This window comes from Rhyacophila brunnea, unplaced genomic scaffold, assembly GCF_057557595.1.
Source record: "Rhyacophila brunnea isolate RB1 unplaced genomic scaffold, BYU_Rbru_1.0 scaffold_60, whole genome shotgun sequence".
Classification (NCBI taxonomy): domain Eukaryota; kingdom Metazoa; phylum Arthropoda; class Insecta; order Trichoptera; family Rhyacophilidae; genus Rhyacophila; species Rhyacophila brunnea.
Genome location: NW_028233277.1, coordinates 509,970 through 525,913, shown reverse-complemented (window position 1 = coordinate 525,913; position 15,944 = coordinate 509,970). Strand labels below are relative to the sequence as shown.

At 25.9% G+C, this 15,944-nt stretch overlaps 2 pseudogenes; both read left to right on the top strand.

Moving 5' to 3' along the window:
- The first annotated feature begins 6,383 nt into the window (after positions 1–6,383).
- On the top strand, positions 6,384–7,658 carry LOC147065051 (uncharacterized; annotated as a pseudogene).
- A 6,854-nt stretch (positions 7,659–14,512) lies between these two features.
- On the top strand, positions 14,513–15,610 carry LOC147065050 (uncharacterized; annotated as a pseudogene).
- The last annotated feature ends 334 nt before the right edge of the window (positions 15,611–15,944 follow it).

The following is a 15,944-nucleotide window of genomic DNA, read 5'->3' as shown; positions in this document are numbered from 1 at the left end:
ATGACTAAAGAAATCCAAGAAAACTGATAGCATAAAATTATAGACATGAAAAATCAAGAAAAATGAAAAGCGTAAGATGAATGACTAAATAAATCCAATAAAACGATGGCACAAAATTATGGACTTGAAAAATCAAGAAAGATGAAAAGCGTAACATGAATTGCCAAAGAAGTCCAAGAAAACGGATGGCATAAAATTATAGACATGAAAAATCGATAAAAGAAAAATTGTAAGATGAATAACTAAGTAAATCCAAGAAAACGATGTTCATGAACCTAGTGATTTCAGAAATTCAAGGAAAGCTTTACACATATTTATATGGTCATAAAAACAGTAGAAAAAGCTCAAATAATATACATTGTTAAACATGAAACTGCAAATATTTAAAAATTAAATTAGTCAAACTTTGATCTATATGTTTACTTGGATGAATTATTTTTATAATGTAATATTTGATACAAATCCTAGTTTATGGCAATTTTATTCGTTTATTACATTTTAGTCAAACTGTGATCTATATGTTTACTTGGATGAATTATTTTTATAATGTAATATTTGATACAAATCCTAGTTTATGGCAATTTTATTCGTTTATTACATTTTAGTCAAACTGTGATCTATATGTTTACTTGGATGAATTATTTTTATAATGTAATGTTTGATAGAAATCCTAATTTATGGCAATTTTATTCGTTTATTGAATTTTAGCAAAACTGTGATCTATATGTTTACTTGGATGAATTATTTTTATAAGGTCATATTTGATAAAAATCCTAATTTATGGTAATGATAATTGTTTATTTCATTCTTATCCCTTATATTATAACGAATACCTTAAATTTAGAATACAATATTGCAACATTAAAATAGACCACATTTTGGAATTTATCATAAGAAAATCGTTATAATTAAAATGATAGACACATCGATCACCATTAGTGAACCCGTGAAAGTATTATTTACATACATTTTATTTGTATTAACTGTTGTATTATTTATTATTAGTCTGTTTCTCTATTATTTACATTTTATTAGCAAAAGATATGTTTATACGAGTGACTTACCTCAAAATTACAAAAATAAGTGCATTAGAGGTTTAGTAAAAAGAATCGATTACGGCAATATTTTAAAACTGTATCATATTCCCTTTTTAAGCAGTCAGAAATGTGGTAAAAATAAAACGCTACTTTCGATACGGCTTGCTGGTATTGACATGTCCAATAGCAAACATTTCAAGATACGAAACAAGAGATATTTGATGAAGTCAAAAAATGTTCTTTCTGATCTTGTCTTGAGGAGAATTGTATCGATAAAGCTATTGAATATAGATAGCAATAATAGGGTAGTAGGTAAAGTTAGATGTCGAAATGATAATGGTGATATGTTTAATGTTTCTTTAAGAATGGTACAAAAGGGTATGGCTGTTGTTGATGAATCAAAATCTGCGGAATATGAGGATTTTCAAGATGATTTATTTACTGTTCAACGGATTGCCAAATTGAGAAGAATCGGGATATGGAATATAAATCTCGAGGAACTTGAAAGCGATTAGTCTTTCTAAAAAAATTGTGCATTAAAAAATCTAAAATTATATATCATATCCATAAACCTTTTTTTTTATATAAATAGTATTAATTTTTTTTTTAATTGTTTATTGTTTTTTTTACCCAAAATGGTATTTTAGGGCATAAAAAAGGAATTCATAATTTTATAATTTATGTCTTGATGCAATTATACTGTGTATAAAAAGACCAAATTATCAATGTAATTATACTTTATATTTTTTTCTTTTGGGTTTACATCATTTTTAATTCTTTATGAGATTCGTAACGTGCGATTATTTTGTTTAGAACACAAAAAACAGCAAATTTTTAGAGATACTACTTTATGGTATATTTTATGGGTTTATAAAAACAATTGAGCTTTATCTTATAACGACAGCAGAATTATATGTTTATTATAAATAATTCCTGTTATATCAATAATTTATATTTTTTTTTAGAAAGTTTTAATAAAAAACCAAATAGCATAGGGTATTATATAATGATTTCAATCTTAATACTCGATAATTTTTTTTAGTAAGTTTTAATAAAAAACCAAATAGCATAGGGTATTATCTAATGATTTCAATCTTAATACTCGATAATTTTTTTTTAGTAAGTTTTAATAAAAAACCAAATAGCATAGGGTATTATCTAATGATTTCAATCTTAATACTCGATAATTTTTTTTAGTAAGTTTTAATAAAAAACCAAATAGCATAGGGTATTATCTAATGATTTCAATCTTAATACTCGATAATTTTTTTTAGTAAGTTTTAATAAAAAACCAAATAGCATAGGGTATTATCTAATGATTTCAATCTTAATACTCGATAATTTTTTTTAGTAAGTTTTAATAAAAAACCAAATAGCATAGGGTATTATCTAATGATTTCAATCTTAATACTCGATAATTTTTTTTAGTAAGTTTTAATAAAAAACCAAATAGCAGAGGGTATTATATAATGATTTCAATCTTAATACTCGATAATTTTTTTTAGTAAGTTTTAATAAAAAACCAAATAGAATAGGCTATTATATAATGATTTCAATCTTAATACTCTATAAATTATATAATAGTGAGGTAAATTTTCCCCAGAAACTAATATTCTGTGTGTATTGAGATGGGTATAAGAATTTCTTATTGTCTAGAAAGTGGTATTTTGCATAAAATATATGTATTTTAAGATCTAGAAATTCGAATGATATATGTTGACCCATAAACAGAAAAAAATTGCAGTATGATAATTTTTTAATTATGTGTTTATAAAAGAAAAAAACCACAAAATTCGATTAAAAAATTCAAATTTACAATTCTTAAAATAACTTTTGAATTAAATGTAATTCTATATAGCTATTAACAAAAAAATATAATGTAAAAAATTCAAAAAAAAATAAATCTTCTTGTTCCGAATTCAATCGAGCTATTCTAAAAAAAAAATATATACTATTAAAGGATTAGGGCGGATAAAGATTACATGTTAAATGATATAATATACACAATTCTATAATTTAAAATGTGATATTCAGAGTACAAATTAAAAGGATAATTTTTATGTTCATGTGGAGAATGATTTTATATGCATAATTATATGATTTAAACTGAAATAATTGGGTATAACTTAATAGAATAATTTTCATGTCATATGGCGAATGATTAAATATATATAATTTAACAATTTAAACTGAATATTGAAAGTATAGCCCAATAGAATCATTTTTATAAGAAAATATATTGATTTTACGTTTAGTTATTATAGAAATCCAAGGACTAACTAGATTCGAAAAAAATATTTATTCAAAAAAGAATATAGTTTCCATGACGTATTAATCATTTAAATATAACTATGAGAAAAAAATATTTTAAGTGGACATAAACTATATTTCTCCACACGTAACTGTTAAATTTTGATATTTTTATATTTCGATTCGTATAGTAATTTTAGTTACAGCATTAAGTTGATTTTTAGTATGAAAAATAATAATAAAATTATGATAAAAACAGGTTTAGTCGTTATAATTGTCATTAAAATATTAACTCTGTTGCATAAACATTCCTTTATTCTTATTTAACTCGCCTTTCACAGTTTTTATTTTATTTTATGCTTAGAAGTTATCAAAAGAAATCAGTATAGACTTCTTTGTAAATTTTAAAATTGCATAAAATTAGTTATATTTCTTCGCATGTTTAGACGAATATACCATATCTAGTGACAGGAGATTAAGAGGATAAATAGAATCATAAAAGGTACCAGAAAGAATTCGAAGTTTTAAACCGAATTGTGGCATATATTCTAAAGCAAGGTTGCGATAAAAACCTTGAATTAGTTGATCTTCAAAAGATGTGAGGTGGGTATTGAAGAAGAGGATATAGCCAATATTATAGATATGCTGGGATATGGTAAATAAATCGAGCTATGTTGGGTTTAAATATAAAATTGTTATACCTAAATTTATCTATAAATAAAAAGATAACTTCTCTGCATGTTTTAATATTAAATAAAGCCTAAAGATTTGTATAATAAGAATTTGAGAATACCAACGAAAGCGGAGGAACATGCATTAATAATAGGGTCGAGAAAAAGGTTTGAATTAATAGATACCAAAGGAATAAAAAAATATGGTAAGATTGGGGTGGGAATTTGGTTTAATGGATATAATTTTGATCAGCTCTATAGAATCACCTAGAGTTTCATCTGGTTTGAAAAGGTAATAATATGCATCCACCAATAAATTTAAATGACCCTTTGTATTAGAAAACATTTGTGATCAAAGTATTATGTTAGACATCCTAAATTTAGCCTGATTGGAAAGAGTGAAAAGTAATGAAAACACTACCCTGAAAATGTTTTTATAGTATAAATTTTAAAGAAGAAGATAAATTGTGAAGGATATTAATATGATATGACTTAAAGCTGTATTAAGCAATTATATTCTATAGATAAATCTAAAGTTTTACCCAAGACATTTAAACCGTTAAAAATTGAAATGGCCATAAATAAACTGTTTATAGTGAATATAGCTTAGAAAATATGTTTGGAGTTTAAAATCCCAGACGAAGTAGAAGCATGCATGCAAGCTTTCAAACTTCTTAAGATTCTTGAACTCATCTCATTTTAGAAAAGAAAAGTAGTTGATGAAGATAGATCCGGGTAAGATGTCAAAAGATGTATCAAAGGTTTTGCAATATTCCCAATAGGCTAACTACGTCTCAATAGATGTAATTGATAAAAATAGACTTAACCTATAAATAAATTAAAGTATCACAGGGCATATGAACATAGTATTCAGCATGAAAACTATAATATACATTAACTTATTTAACATAGATTAAAGTAAAAAAATAAAGCATTCGCGCGCATAAAAGTATTTATATAAGGATGTATTTAGCATAGAGTAAAGTAAATAAAAAAGTATGATCTGAAGGAAGCATTTAGCATAGGCTAAAGTAAATAAATAAAGTATTTATAAAAGGGAAGCATTTATCATAGAGTATACGCAAGACACTTGAACTCATCTCATTTGAGAGAAGAAGAGTAGTTGATGAAGATAGATCAGGGTAAGGTGTCAAACGATGTATCAAGGAGTTGTGAAATATTCCCAACAGGCTGACCACGTCTAAATAGATAAAAACTTAACCCAAATATAATAAATATGAATGGTGGATGTTTATATATACATCACAATTCACACAAAATTTATAAAACACTTTATAATTTATAAGCACAAATTTTATATTTAATTCACTCTACGTTGAAATAAACTCGTGTATATTATTGTTTTATACACACGAATACTATATTTATTTACTTCACATTATGATAAATAAGCTTATTTATGTTAATGTTTTTATGAAGAATGCAATGTTTATACACCCTATGATAAATACTGCCTTTATATTAATGCTTTTTTATCTACTTTACTCTATGTTAAATATTTTTATGCGCAGGAGTGCTTTTTCAATTTACTTTATTCCATAATAAATAACTCTTTTATAGCCATCTTTTATACTCACATGTGCTTTATTTATTTACTGTACTCAATTATAAATAGGTTTAATTATATTAATATTTTCATGCTGAATACTATGTTTATACACCCTATGATACTTTTTTTTATTTATAGATTAAGTTTCTTTTTAACAATTATATATATTGACACGTAGTCAGCCCGTTGGGAATATTGCACAACACCTTGATACATCTTTTGACACCTTCCCCTGATTAATCTTCATCAACTGCTTTTCTTCTTTCAAATGCGATATGTTCAAGTATCTTGCATATACCCAAGATAAATACTTCCTTTATATTAATACTTTTATTTATTTTACCCTATGATAAATAATTCCTTTATATTATAACTTTTATTTATTTACTTTAGTCTGTATGAATTTTTCCTTTATATTAATACTTTTATCTATTTACTTTACCCTATGATAAATAATTCCTTTATATTATAACTTTTATTTATTTACTTTAGTCTGTATGAATTTTTCCTTTATATTAATACTTTTATCTATTTACTTTACCCTATGATAAATAATTCCTTTATATTATAACTTTTATTTACTTACTTTACTCTGTGTGAATTTTTCCTTTATATTAATACTTTTATTTATTTACTTTACCCTATGATAAATAATTCCTTTATATTATAACTTTTATTTATTTACTTTAGTCTGTATGAATTTTTCCTTTATATTAATACTTTTATCTATTTACTTTACCCTATGATAAATAATTCCTTTATATTAATACTTTTATCTATTTACTTTACTCTATGATGAATACTTCCTTTGTGTTAACATTTGTATACTGAATAATATGTTTATTAGCCCTTATCATGGGAAACACGAACTCGCAGCCTAATAAAGATACGGACACAACATCCCTCAACATTCGAAAGAGAAAGCATGCCCGAGATTCAAAATCAGCACCAAAACTATTTCCGACATTTCCAACCACAAAATGCCTTCTTCGAGTAAGAAAGCTTACCCAACTTCTTGATTTTCTTTCTTTTGAAGATAATCTTCTGAACGCTTATGGATCAGAAACTTCCGATCAACCAATGAATTCGAATCTAGCCTATGTCGAAGAAATACGAGGTCACCCTCTTCAACTCGGTACATTAGAAGAATTTATTGATGACACACATGCAATTGTATCTTCGGGTTTAGGACCAGAGTACTTCGTTCCGATTAGATCTTTTGTTGATAAGGATCTTCTTGAGCCTGGGTGTACAGTTTTACTTAACAATAAAGACAATTCTATTGTTGGTGTTTTAGAAGGCGAGACTGATCCTTTGGTAAGTGTAATGAAACTTGAAAAGGCCCCAACAGAAACTTATGCGGATGTAGGAGGTTTAGAATCTCAAATACGGGAAATAAAGGAAAGTGTTGAGTTACCACTAACCAATCCCGAATTATATGAAGAAATGGGCATAAAACCACCAAAAGGTGTAATTCTTTATGGTCTTCCAGGAACAGGAAAAACTTTATTGGCCAAAGCAGTTGCTAACAGAACATCTGCCACATTTCTGAGAATCGTTGGATCAGAATTAATACAGAAGTATTTGGGTGATGGACCAAAGCTTGTGCGAGAATTATTTAAATTGGCTGATATGAATGCGCCTTCGATTATTTTTATTGATGAAATAGATGCGATTGGTGTTAAAAGATCGGATGTGAGTTCTTCGGGTGGAAAAGAAGTTCAAAGAACTATGTTGGAGCTTTTGAATCAACTTGATGGATTTGATTCGAGAAATGATATTAAGGTTATTATGGCCACTAATAGAATCGATAGTCTTGATCCAGCACTAATTAGACCAGGAAGGATTGATCGGAAAATTGAATTCACAATGCCAGATGCTAATACCAAAAGAAGAATTTTTGACATTCATACAGGAAAAATGACCCTCGACAAAAGTGTTGATATCGAGAAAATGGTTACTGCGAAAGAAGATTTGTCGGGTGCAGATATCAAGGCTATTTGTAGTGAAGCGGGAATGATTGCATTGAGGGAACGACGAAGAGAAGTCTGCATGGAAGATTTCATAAAGGCAAGAGAAAAGGTCCTTCATACTAAAAGAGGAAATCTACCTCCAGGACTGTACCTATAATTTCAATAAAAGGGGATCAATACTAATTTTTAAAGTATTTGTTTGAACTATAATAAAAATATTAATTTTTTAATGAAAGTGGTTTTTTTACTAAATTTTTGATAATTCTTATAAATGGTGTTAAGTTTATGGTCTCATAAAAAAAATGTATTACACCCATGCCAAATTAATATGCATAAAATCAGAAAGAATAATACTGAAACCGCACATAAATTAGATTAATTCTATACTGAATAAAAGTGAAGCTAATCATTTTATATGCCTTAAATAATCTAAGGTTTTGCTTGAATAAATATAAACGAAAAAAATAACCCATCATAAAAATTGTATTTCTACAACTAAATTTTTCATTATTTCACCAAAAAAAATAATTTAAAATACAAAAAAATTATAATTTTAAATTTAATAAATTAATTTTGAAATTACCGAAAGGTACCTAACTTTAGATAGTCATTTTTTATCTTTTAATTATTTCACCATATAAAACAATTTTAAATACAGGAAATTATAATTTTAAATCAAGAAATTATAATTGGAAATTCAAAAAAAAAATTTAATTTTGAAATTACTGAAAAATACTCAACATAATTTGCTTTTTTTTATTTTTCATCATTTTAACACCTTAAACAAACACATTAAAACAGTTTTTATAGTAAAATAATGATTGATTCATAAATTTGTTATTAGTGCCATTTTTTATTTAATATCTGAATAGCCACATAGACCCATATTTTTTAACTTTTAATGCATATTTTTCAAATATATATTACCGGCATTTTTTTCTTGTGTTTATACAACCAATTAATTTCTTTATGTTGTTGGAAGCACAGGGTTTTTTATCGCTCGATGACAAGAAGGCAACCATATATTCATTTTTGAAAACATTCTAGCGCTAAAAATATTTTAGAAGATGACTATATGTATCTAATAAAATGTGTTTATTATCTATCTATAGATATTTTTATTTATTTAATGCTAATTAGTGCGATTCATATTATAATTCAATATAATAGTTGCTTTAAATAAATTAAATTATCAAGATGAACCTTCTCGACATGTGTATATCTGTAGATACTGCTATTCCGCTTCATTAAATTAAATTATCAAGATGGATTTCATGAAATGTTAATATCCGTAGATACTGCTATTTTGATTCATAAAATGCACATTTGTCTAGTGGATTACATTTATTTCATTTCTCCTTTATCATTGTCGTAGTATTTAAATTTGTTTCTAATTGTAATATTAGTCTTTACACCATAATCAAAGAGTTATTAAATGAATACTTTTTGTTTTTGTTTCCAATTAGATCCCTTATGCTACACAATATCTTTCCAATTTTGTTTAATACGTTTTTTTTGCCAGTAAAAATAAATAATAATTGGTTTTAATCAACTGCAGAACAGTTTTAAATAAGTTTTATTTTTTTATCATGTCTTATTATATATATATTTAAGTTCCAAACCATTAAATTTCTTGCGTGTTTCAGGTTCCAAAATTCGATTGATTACTTAGAAACGAAAAAACATGAATTTTTTTACTCTCGTATAATCAAAAATATAAGTTCATATAAAATTAGTGCTCATTATGCAAATTTTTTTAAAGTAAAACGACTTTTTTCCCAAATTCGTTTAAAATATAATGAAAAACACTAGCTTTAAAAATATACATTATAATACTATAAAGCATTCTTTTTTTTCTATAACCAACTTTAAATGAAAACTCAAGCGATCTTAACATAAAAAGGGCAATTTACTGCACGAAATTTGCAAATAAATTAATGCAAATCCTCATCTAGTTTTCAAGAAAAAAATACTTCCAAAATGTGTTTATATTTCATTCATAAAACTAAATCGGCAGCATAGTGTAATATTATGCTTGTTTATGAAAAGTTTATTTGAATTACTAAAATATACTCATAAGATTCAAAAATACAAAAAAGTTAAAATTAATCAGAATTCTTACGGCTATTATGATTTTTTATACAACTTTTTGCCAAAATAAAATTCATCTAATATACAGATACTGAATTTTTTGTATAAAGATATATGATTTTTATAAATTTTATTTATTTTATCGACTTTTTATTGCATTTTTTTTCGCGTGATTAGATAGAATAATGTTTATATATGATAATACGTTAAAATATATTGGAAAAGACATCTATAGATAAAAAAAATATCTATAAGAAATTTTGATAGGTAATCAAGAAAATTTGTATATCAATAAGCATGAAAACAAAATAAAAGAAAAAGAAACATCAGATTATGTGTTTGATATTTGCACGTAAATTATTTTATGAGAAAATAGAGAAGTTATATTATATCTAGAAATAGATATGTTCTAAAGTTATAAATTCACGTATAATTATAGAAACATGGATACTAGTGGTTTCATGGTATATAAATTATTTTTTTTATTTGACACCACTTTTTTTTCAAAGGTAAAGGATAGTGAAAAATTACAATTTCTGAATAGATAGTTCGAGTTGAAAATCTTTTTTCATTAAAAAATAAAGCTTGAATCCTTTACATGGTTTTTTTTGCGATAATCACGCAGAAAACGGCTTTAGATCTGAATATTTATAATAACACTAGTACTAAAAATAATCAATAACACATATAAAGTAATATAATTTTACATTTTATTTATTTGATTATATTTTAGCAGCCAAAAGACTGTTGAAATTAGAGCACACAATTTAAATTTATCATCGCCGTCTATATTTTCCCGAATTTCATGGAATCTTATTTTTGGTTTTTTCTGCTACTAAATTAATCAAATTAAAGGAATTAGCAATACATTTTCCGCATAAGAAAGTGCAATGCAATATTTTATAGCTAAAACCCTTATTTCAAAAATAAAAAAATGCGAAAAGTGCCGCTGAATAGTCAGAATAATGTAGTTCTGCAGTCATATAGATGCTGTAATAATATATGTATATTTAGAATGTCCTTAAAATATTTAAAAAAAAATTGAATAGAGATAGATTACAATTAACAAACCATTATACGTTTTTTTATTCTTACTGGGAAAGTCGCCTTTAAAAGGTATTGTTGAAAGTAGAGTTGTTCTAAAAATTATTACAGCAAATAGTTGAGGTTTCAGGAGAATTGGCTCACAGTTAAAAGTACTGTAAAATAATATGTCACTTTTAATTTTTATGTTGATTGGGCAGAACTTGACAATAAAAAAATTAATAAATGCATAGAGTCGAAAGGGATATGTAAAACGTGAATATAGACATAATAACCCAATAAAACCTTTTTTTCCTGTGGTTTAGCAAGATAAAAACTAATAGTCTTCTAAATTTATTGTGAATAAGATAGGTAAAAGCTCGATCATCCATACATAATAATAAAAAGGTTTCAAAATATTATTATTTAACTCTAAATAGCGCCTAAGTTTGTGGATGTATGATACAACTTAAAGATAGGAATATTAAAAATTGACAAACACGAGAGAGGGAAAATAATGGTATTAAATTAAGGTAGACTATATAAAAGTAGGAAAAAAGCATCAAAGAAACAAAATATTACTGTTTATGGAAGATTAAAGGTTTTTTTAATGTCAGAATTGTTTTTTGGGTGGTTTTAAGCCGTCATTTTAAATAAAAAAGAGAAATTCATAAAATTTGTTTTCGAAAAATATTACTCCGGGCAAGTTAAGTTGCGGAAATTCTTTTTAAGGTATGTTTTATTTTACTTATTAAAGAAGAAACTATTGGAATTTTTAAGCTTTTATAGTTGGGCACAATGTAAACCATATCCAAAAACAAGCAAAACCACTAACTTTGAATATATTTCGTATGAAATAGAAGAAATTTATATAATGTGTATACTGCGATATGAAAATCTTTTTCAATTTAATCTGGTAATCTGCATATGTTTAAATTAAAAGCTCTAAACAAGATGCAAAAACGTTAAAGAACCCTTTATCTAAGAAAAACAAGTTAGTTAAAAGAATTATATCAACCCATGACTTTGTTTATAAAAAATTTAATATATACTGCCGTATATTGTGATATTCGATTCAATCTAAGCGAGCTTTCTTTCATAAGAAGAAGTTTTTAAAAAAATTTATGATTAATTTATAAAATACGGTAGAATTCAATGTTTGTATACTATTGTTTAAATATGGAAATATCATTAATCACTAAGTTAAAATTTACAGATTAAGTCATCAGAAAATCATTTTTTATTTCGCCTGATATCTAATAAATGTTATCGTGGGTGATTTTATGATGAAGCAACTAATAAAATGACAAATATTAAATAGAATGGCGTAAAAAAGGGATTCATATTTATACCGATATCAATGACATATCTTATTCATTCGATTCTTAATAACATTAACATCAAGGCTTTTATTGTGTAAATACCTGTCATATACTAAAAATATACAGGATAAACACAATAAAAGCCATGATGTTAATAAGAAAAATATACATTTTATCTAGAAAGGAACAAAATGGAGAAGGCTGAATTATGATTTATCAATGAATTTACGTTTCTAGATAATTCAGAAACTTAATTTAATCAAAAAATGGCTTATCTATCAAGATTGAATATATAATAAAACATATTTCATTAGTTATATTGTTAGTTTATTATGGGTTGTAAATACAAGGTATTTCTTAAAGGAGGAAAAAAAAGTATGGTCCAACATTTTTCTATAATTAAAATTCAATTAGATAATTAATGAATGACAAAATTATAGTTTATTATAATATTTGGTGTCTAAATTCGGTAATAAACCACATAAATAACAAGGCAATAGCATGAAAAATAGGTATTTACGCCTTTCTTGATTATTTTTTATATAAACTATTCATCATAGCATAAATACTTTTAGGCAAAAAATTCGTAAAGCTTTTAAACCGAATTTTTTTTAGTATTTATATTTTCTTATTTAAAAGTATTGGTTTTTTTCTATAATTTAAACTTAACTTATTATTTTTAGCATTTTAACTAACTATTACAGTGAAATTACATAAACAAAGAACTAGACTAGCTAACATTTAAATAGAAACAAACAGAAATCTCAGTATTTGATTTTTAAACCAGCAAAAACCAACTTAATATTTTTTTATCAATTATTAATATTATCGGCTTTAAAAAAAATATATTTCGGTGAATTTAGACTATATTTATATATGATGTTTCTATGATTTGAACAATTCAGAAAAAAATTAAAAATTATATAAGGTTTATCTATTAATCAGAAAAATGTATGGTATATTAAAATAATATATATTTTACTATAACAGATATGGAAATATATGATTAAATAATCTAGATATGTGTTTTTATAAGGATTTCTTGGCAAGAATTTTTAATTATCAGAGCATATTGTATAATGAATATAAGGAAAACTAATGAACACAATAAAATAATCACAGCGCTTAAATTTGAAATAAAGTTAAAATTCAATATCGAAGAAAACAAAATATTATCACTTTATATTTTAAATAAAATATTTCCCCTTTGCAATATAATAATCAATTATGCTTTGTATTTCAAACACTGGAAAATACCATAGCCTAAGAAAAGTAAAATATCAGACTTATATTTCTAATCGCGAAAATTCACACAGGGCAATTAAATGTGCGTATTTTCGTTTAAATATTTTAAATAAAAAGAAATTATATTGTGGAATGAATAATCATAGCAGCGTTATTTTTGTGTAATTGCATTCTTTTTTTCTTCATTGAAATGTAATCACCATTCAAAATATGTAGTCTGCATTCTAATATGCGTACTATTCTATTTTTTGACATAATAATATCTTTTATGCTTAAAACGGGATCGGTAGTTTATATTAAAATTTTAGATATTGACGTTCGAAGAATATTAAATGTAAATAATTACATTAATATTGGAAACAGACTATGATTCTTTTGAGAGATAATCAAAAATTTTCCTGTTCATTAGATTTCTTTAATAGAGGTCACATGTTATCTAAATGAAGCTGTAATTTTTTTTTGAAATTCTTTTGCAATGTAAAATTATTTTAATCGAGCTAATCGCTAGGTAAAATGTTTGTTTTTGTATCAAAGACACCGCTTTGTATAAAACAAAAATATTTTTTTTAAAATGATTTTAATATACGCATGATTTTATTTTTTTAATAGAACATAGCCTTGTCTTAAAACTAGCATTTTTTTTAATGTTCGTGTCATACGCATGATTTTATTTTTTAGTAGAATATAGAGTGTAAGCTTTCCTTTAGTTTATGGCTTCTTTATTGGAAATTTTAAGTAATTAATATGCGCAAGATTGTAAATAGTAAAAAAAGCTATTAGACTCGGGGTCAATTTAATTTATTTTTTTATTTATCTTTGGTTGTTTTTTACTTTATTCCACCTCAAATATACAAAATTGTGATAAGAATTTATGTTCTATGCGCAAATTTAAAGAAAATGATGACCAATAAATTGAGAATAATTGATGGTTGCATTGAAACAATTCAATTTAAGTTTTTAGATCAATTATTGAATGATCGTATGTCAAAATTTAATCACCATGTAAATTTAATGTGATCAAACAAATTTGAAGTTTAAAAAATAATAGTTTAAATATACCTGAATATATACGTTCTATTAAAGGTTTATAACATTAAAATTTGATACTTTCGAGTGATATTTTGCATTGATTTTTGTATATTGAGTCATCTTAGTTACTCGAAATTATTTATATTGATTAAATGCATATTCTGCAGCAAATTTTTGCCAAGCAATTTCGACATTTAATTTGTATCAAAATTTATGCTATTTTCATTTAGGAAATTCTAGAATTTTGAAATTAAATAAGTAAGATTTAATTAATCTACATAAAAATTGACCCAAATTAAAAATGATTTTTTTAGGAATTGAAGGATCTGCAAACAAAATTGGTATTGGAATATTTTCTGATGAGAATATTCTAGCAAACGAGCGTAGAACGTATGTAACGCCAGCAGGAACTGGATTTGTACCGGCTGAAACCGCTCATCACCATCGAAAAGTAATAATCGATTTATTACAATCGGCACTTCAAAAAGCAAATATAAAGCTACGCGATGTAGATGTTTTCTGTTATACGCGAGGACCAGGAATGGCGCAACCGCTCATCGTATGTGCGATTGTTGCACGTACACTTGCACTTAAATACAATAAGCCACTGATTCCAGTAAATCATTGTATTGGTCATATTGAAATGGGTCGGTTTATAACCAAAGCAAATAATCCGGTTATTTTATATGTAAGTGGTGGAAACACGCAGGTGATTGCATATTCACAAGGGTATTACAGAATATTTGGTGAGACGCTGGATATTGCAGTTGGTAATTGTATTGACAGAGTGGCGCGTCATTTGCAAATTAGTAATGATCCTTGTCCGGGATACAATGTAGAGAAATTAGCAAAGAATGCCAAACAATTTATTAAGCTGCCAGCGATTGTCAAAGGAATGGATGTTAGTTTTAGTGGAGTTTCACATCATATAAAAGTTCTTTTGAAAAACAAGAAAATTATTTTTGATACAAACGTAAGACTTAGTGAATCTAAAACTGTAAGTATTACCGATATTAAGAATCTAAAAATAGGCGATAATTCGAAAGATTCGATAAAATATACAGTCAGCGATATTTGTCACTCTCTACAAGAAAACCTATTCAGTGCACTTGTTGAAATTACGGAAAGAGCCATGGCATTTACGAAATCAAACGAAGTTTTGATTACAGGTGGAGTAGGATGCAATAAAAAATTACAGGAGATGATGGGTATTATGGCTGCAGAAAGAAATGGATATCTACATGCCACAGATGAAAGTTTTTGTATTGACAATGGATTGATGATAGCATATGCTGGAAAAATCATGTATGAGAGTGGATATGTATCTGAAATATCAAAGTGCGATGTAACTCAAAGGTTTAGAACTGATACCGTGGAAGCTACTTGGAGAAAAAAATAAATTATTCTATCATTTTTATTATCTTTAGCTATATGGATAAATTTTCTTATGCTGATTATTTTGTTTTATTTTACCAAACTAACCACTTGAACGTATTTTTTTCATCTGTATTATTATAATAACAAATTTTTTCATTTTTTTAATGGGTTGGGTTTCTTTTTATCAATTTTATTTATTTAGACGTGGTCTGTCCATTGGGAATATTGCACAACTCCTTGATGCATCTTTTGGCACCTTTCCCTGATCTATCTATATCAACTGCTCTTCTTCCCTCGAATGAGATGAGTTCAAGTGTCTTGCGAAGTGTAAGAGCGTACATGTATGCTTCTCATTC